At 35.3% G+C, this 7,011-nt stretch overlaps 1 non-coding gene across 1 annotated transcript; it reads right to left on the bottom strand.

The window, feature by feature from the left end:
• Nucleotides 1–6,465: 6,465 nt before the first annotated feature.
• Nucleotides 6,466–6,594, bottom strand: LOC126014805 (small nucleolar RNA SNORA51). The gene has a single exon (XR_007497796.1). It is a non-coding gene; the product is annotated as a small nucleolar RNA SNORA51 (small nucleolar RNA).
• Nucleotides 6,595–7,011: the final 417 nt, after the last annotated feature.

Genomic DNA, 7,011 nt, shown 5'->3' with positions numbered 1-7,011 from the left:
TAAATGGGGAGATGAGTGGTGAAAAATGAACATTGGTAAAGAGTTGGATGTTCAAACATTGTGTTATTGAAACTCATCTATCAACAACTTTTTAATTCTGTATCTCATGTTGATTTAATAATAATAAAAAATAGAGAAAATAGAGGTAAAAATAATAAATAGAAAAAATAAAGACAGAAAATGCACAGTACTATGTGACTGAAAAGTGATGAAAATCATGTCTTTATTTATTTAGATAAACTTACAATTTTTCACTTGTCTCCTAAAAAAGTTTCTACTAGCTGATCCTGAATTAGAGAATATAATTAAAGTAGACATACCGATTATGATTCAATGTTTCTTTCTTTTTTTTTAAATATTTTTATTGGAAGACTATGCATTGCCTTCATTTATTGTATTTCAAATCACTGTACATTTACTTTTGTGAAAACACTGCCTACATTTTCTAGTACAAAAAAACCCTAAAAATTGTTTCAGGAATGTAGAGAAATATCCAACTTAAATAGCAAAAATGTGCACCATAATTACTGCTGCATTGCAGTCATTTCTGCATTTTCCATGTTTCTTAAATAACTATCTTGTCTGATAACACACAATATAAAGAACAATTATGAAAAACAGATATTTTACATATACTTCTAAAGTCTTATTGGGAATATGCTGTTGGCATTGGATAACCAATCATAGGTACAGCTTCTGTAACAGGATATGTATATGCCTATTGGTTCATACCATTGTGCATATTTGGAACATTGCTTCCATATTGCTGAATGCTATCATACATGGTTAAATTTTTCAATAACAATTTCTAAACACTATTTTCTACAGCTGAGTAGTTTTTTACCCAGCATAACTTATATCTTTTGCTACATGTGTCACTCATCAACATTTAAAAAATAAAATAAATTGGTTATACAACAGGTATATTAGTTTATGCATATACAAAATGCAAGCCTTATTACATAAGTATTGATGTGCTTGTTTTGATCCTGTTACAAATGGATGTCTAACAGATAAGCAAAAGTGAAAGCAGCTCCCTAGTAGTCTGTCTTAACGCATTTTGTGAATATAGTAATTCTCTCAGAAGCCAGCTTTTCTTGAATCAGACATGAATTATTTTGAATTATGTTACATTTAAGTTTCTTGGGGGGGGGGAAGGAATTGAGGTTGCTATTGCCACTCCTTGAGAAATTCGTTGAAAGTAATTGGGAATTAATAGAGAAAGCAATTATTCCTGCCATGTGTTACTGAAAACCTAAATTGTATGGCCTATGATTTTTTTTTCACAAAAAACAACATTTTTCCATGGTCTTTCCAGTGTAAGACTTTGAAAATTTAAAAAAAAAACACACACACACAAAAGAGGGAGTATCCCTACCCAAGATTTACTGACTTAACCCTTTTCAAAGTATATTTTTCTATATGTTTGTTTCCGAGAACTCAGCTTGGTTTAAATTTTCTCTCTCCCATGGTGATTTTAAAGCAGTCTGCTCTTTCTAACCTTAAACCACCCACTTCTTCCCACATTCTCTGTCACAAGCATGGTCTAGAATACATTTTATTTTTTTTCTCGGTGAAAGACAGCCTCCCCACTGATTCCACTTTCACTCATGCTCTTCTCTTGCCACTCACATCCAGAAACTAGGATCATGTCGGTCCCTATCATGGCTCAATGAAGGAATAAGTGAGTGAATAAAGAGAGGAAGCAGCAATTCTACCATCACTCTCTAATATACAAAGTATTTGTTTGTATCCTCAAATCAACACTTTGCTGGAAAGTCACGGATAGGATTTATTATAATTATTCTATTTTACAGATGAAAACACAAAAACTGAGCTTTGGAATGATATGCTCAGGACAATTACAGATAATTTGAGGGCAAAAAGAGCAGGGTCTAATTTGGGATACCGAATTTTCTATTCTTGTTTTATTGTTTTGTTTTGTTTTGTTTTCTCATATTGTGTATCAGATTTCTTGTACTTGTTTTTTTCTTTCAAAACACTGATTTTCATCTGCCTGCATTCATACATTCACACACGTGCTCAAACATATGCACACACACACCACTACATATATACAAGCACACAGATATACATGCATCAATTCAAGTGAAATCTAGCATGCACAGACTGTTTTTGCCCAGAACTGACGATCTTGAAAGTCTTGTCTTCCAGGAAAAGCTCCTGCTTGAACACCTGTGACAGAAAAACTGTAGAAATGGGGAATTATTGTATTTCCATGATAGAAATCATGCTGCCCACATCACCACCTCTGAAGAAACTTCCCACTGCTCACAATATGCATCATCTTAAATTATCAGCGAAGCCATTGAAATAATAAACCCATAATCTCCTTTCAAAAGTGGGACCTCAAATTCATGTTCAAGCTTAGTGTATCTCGAAAATGGTAAAGATTCAAATACACCCTGACACTTTCTTCCTTTCAATCAAATTAATGGTTGAGACAGAATCCTTTGTAAGACCTTTTATTTTCTTGTAGTACACAAAAGGAACTTAAAATATGATCAAAGAACTTAACTGATTAGATACTAAAGCTGAGGAAAAGAGGTTGGAGAACATGTAATAAAAATTAAGGAGAGTGTTGTAGATTATCTTCATACCCCTATGCACCTTAGAATTCAGGACAACTTCGCTGTGCGATTTTATTTATTAGAAACAAGTCTAATACGGGGCTGGAGTGATAACACAGCAGTAGGGCATTTGCGATCTAGGAAGGGCCTTGGTTCGATCCCTCAAAGTTCCATATGGTCCCCCGAGCCAGGAGCGATTTCTGAGCGCATAGTCAGGAGTAACTCCTGAGCGACACAGGGTGTGATCCCAAAAGGCAAAATATAAATAAAAAAAAAAAGAAAGAAACAAGTCTAATCTTTCGTTCTTACTCAGCACAAGAATGATACTCAAGTCTTCTGAAGTGGTTGAGTAAATATGATTATTCTGAGGAAATTGATTAGTTTATGGTACACATTTGATAACTCATAAAAAAAGCAAGCTCAGAACATAATGGGAACTAATGGACAAGCAAATAAAATTGCTCCAGATTAGAATCGAGCATGAAAAAGAAAAGCAATAAATCAGGGTTTTAATCAGAATTACATAAGAAATAAAAATCCTTTTTCTAGACTCCATTCTTACACCCACTAGTGCATTGTTCTACTTCTTTCTTCACCTTAGATTTTTATTGAGTGAATAACATGTTCCTCATTTTTCAGTTCCTCTTTTTTCTCTCTAGTTATCAAGAATGAAGGAAAAAATTTAAAAAAATAAACTTTCAGATGCGGGCCCGGAGAGATAGCACAGTGGTGTTTGCCTTGCAAGCAGCTGATCCAAGACCAAATGTGGTTGGTTCGAATCCCGGTGTCCCATATGGTCCCCCGTGCCTGCCAGGAGCTATTTCTGAGCAGACAGCCAGGAGTAACCCCTGAGCACCGCCAGGTGTGGCCCAAAAACAAAACAAAAACAAAAACAAAACAAAAAAACTTTCAGATGCTCAAGTAAGTGAAAGCTTTGAAGAACCATTTGCAGCCCCATTTCTTAAAATGGGCACTGTCCACGATATCTGCCACTTTCACAGAAAGGCATCTCTCTCCATTCATCAAGAATTCTATACTTTCTATTTCTTGGAACCTTCCGAATCATTTTTCTTCTTTCTCATCTCTCCTTGGGAGCCTGTTCTGGCCTTGGCTTTTTCACCCTCACCTCCTGCAACTGATGCAATGAGTTAACTTTGCCTTGCTCTCATTCCAAGAGAGTAGGGACATGATCTCATTTTCCTCACTTTTGTCATCTCTATACTTAACTCATTGCCTGACACATTGCAATATAATTTATTTCTTTTACACTTATCACCTGTCAAAATCTTTCCCACTGCATCATCTTTCTCAAACTATACTCAGTTTATACTAACTGGGAGATTACAAGAAGGAGACTGTTACAATCTTATGACCCAGATACAATAACTTTGCCCTCTACCACTATCCTCTATCTCTCAGATATGTGCATTATCCCTCTGCTAGTCAGAAATCTGGGATTTATTCCTTACCACTATCTTTCTAACCTAAAAGAAATCTAAATCATTACATATAACTCTCCCCCCCCTTTTTTTTTTGCCTAGCAGCTGGTTTTACCAACCACTCTCCAAGTACCCTTCTCTCTGTCTAGCAGTCCATGCCAACATTTTATCCCACTGACAGTTTCTCCTCCTGTACTCACTGCTTTTTAACTTGCTCCATTCTCAACCTCTTATCCCAGGTGTATCTGGTAAAATAGCTAGCTTGTTAAAATCGATGACTTGCGCGCTACTCTTGAAAAGATAAAAGCTTATTTGGTCTATCAACACTTTTAGAGTTGATAACCTTGTGCCTCTCTTAACTCAATAAGTTCTACACATGTATAGATAGCCTCTCTAGCCTTCCTACCATCCTGAGACCATGCTAAGCCTGTGATTTTATATTTTGGCATTATATGAATGTTTTCTTAACATACTATGCTCTATTCCTTCTCATTTCTCAGAACTCATGTCAACTATCTTCCCCAGCACACTTTTCTACCTTCTTTGATGACATTCCTCACACTCCTCTGATACCACTTTCCATCTAGAGTCACTTTTCTCTTATGAGTTTAATCACTTCTAAATGTTTCTAAATATATTATTGTTCATGCTGAAATAATTATCAAATTCTGAACAGTGGAGACACGATATTTTACTGTATACTACTACACACTTAACATGTAACATAGGTACCAAAAATGTTTTCTTGGATGGATGGATGGATAGATGGATGGATGGATGGATGGATGGATGGATGGATGGATGGATGGATGGATGGATAGATGGATGGATAGATGGATGGATGGATGGGTGGGTGGGTGGGTGGGTGGACAATGGATGGGTGAATGGGTGGATAGGTAGATGGATGAATGGCTACATTAATGAAAGAGTAGACTCATGAATAAATACTCTGAGACACCAGCTTTTGATTGCCTCAACTAAGCATGAAAAGCATCTCTTAGAAATTAAACGTAGTAAATGTGAGATATATTGGTCTTGCATTATAGAAATAAGAATGCGAAAGAAGGGGGAGACTGGAACAATAGGGAAGAAATAAGAGTCAGAGTGCTAACCTAGGGGTCTTATTCAGGATCCTGAATATCTGGGTACTATAGAAGTAAAATAACAATCAACATCAAAATCACAAGAGCCAACATTATTATAAACATGTGAACAAAACCATAATAATTAAAAACATATTAAATATAATTATTAGATTAATGAAATTGCTAAGAAGTTGGATGCAAGGGATTCTGAAGATATTGATGAAGAGACCTTACATGGCTAGTGGGTTTATAGCTGAAATATTAAATAATTGAACTCTATTATCAATAGCATGGTGTCTTTAAAAAGATCCCTCCAAGGTCAAAAAGTAGCACAGTAACTGCCAGAAATAGTAAAGACAGCAGTACAAATGACAAAATTTTATATTTAATTGAAATTTTTGAATTGATAAATTTTCTCACCTTTGTTATACAGACTTGAGACTTTTAATAAAAAAATTTAACAATTAAATTGTACTCAGCTAAAAGATGAAATTTTCTGCAACCTAATAAAATTAGAGGCCATCACATTGACTACAGTTAATCAGAAAGAGAGGAACAGATATAGAATGATTTCTCTAATAATGAGATATAAGGAACTATAGTTAAACAGTAATAAATGGCCAAAGGCCACAGAACCTGAGAAAATTGAGCTTGCAGAATTGAGCTTGGGTGTGGGTGGAGATGGGAAGGGACCTTGAGAGAGAGAAGCTGACACTCTGGTATGAATGTAGTATTAAAACATTACATGAATAAAACTATGTAATATTGTAAATCACTGATGCTTCAATAAAAACTGAAAGGAAAAACGTGTTTAAGAAAGCTCCTTCCTGCAGAGGATGGGCCAAATCCCAACCCTGCTAAGGTTATGCTGCTGCATCCATCACCCACAATTGCTATTTTGCTAATGGCCCTATGTTACCACTTGCCTATAACTTTCTGCAGAGACACTAATCTGACCAAAATTCCAGATATCTTTGTATTTTGGGTTGATATCACCAGAACTGTTTTTTGAAGTGAATGTGGATATCCTCCTTCACCTTCTTGTACTCAGAAGCCATGGTACCTAAAAATATGTGCCACAGAAGCTGCCGTAAGAGCACTAGTGCTGTTACTATTCCTGGACAACTACATTTTTGTTTAATTTTGCCATTGCCATAGTAATACAACAATTTAGGCACCAGTGTGTATCTGAAATCACCTAATGTTCAAAAACAAATGAAGTAACAGAATGATCAGTTAGCAACAAGATCTTACTAACCCTCTAACAATGACTTACTGACATTAGAGACAAAATCATTTTCCCAAATTTGCTTGTTACTGTACTTTGCACTCTCTTCCTTCTTTTCTTTTTTGTGTCCCCCAATTTACAATACAGACCAGGCAAAGGGCCTGAGTTGAGGTGTATATGTAGTGCATTTACTGTACCTCCTCTTTCTATACAGTGTAAAGAACTCAGCCTGTGGTAAGAATTGGGAGGCCTTATCTTTACTTTTTTCTTTTCTTTATTTTTTTTTTTCAATAATCTCTCTCCCACTTACCTGGAAATAAAATGTATTATGATCGACTATGTCAACTATATGATACATGCTCTTCAATAAAGCAAATTAAATTTTAAAAAAGAAAGCTCCTCCTTCAAGTTTAACTTAAGAAAGAAGGAGCTAATTCCAATCACAATCTACCAAATCACCTCAGTCTTCTGCTCTCAGAAGATAAAGATTAAGGAAGCAAAGAAAATCTATAGCAGTCTAATTCCAGTGAATAAGGCCTTCCTAAAGCCCAGAAATTAGGAAAGGTGTTCTCATAAGCATTTAACGTGATTCAGTTCACAAAGCTTATGAAATTCAAAAGAGTGTATGGTATAACTATAGAAATTCATTTTTCAACTTTTTTGCTGTG

The sequence above is a fragment of the Suncus etruscus genome, chromosome 7 (assembly GCF_024139225.1).
Source record: "Suncus etruscus isolate mSunEtr1 chromosome 7, mSunEtr1.pri.cur, whole genome shotgun sequence".
Classification (NCBI taxonomy): Eukaryota; Metazoa; Chordata; class Mammalia; order Eulipotyphla; family Soricidae; genus Suncus; species Suncus etruscus.
This window is presented reverse-complemented; position numbering and strand designations above follow the sequence as displayed.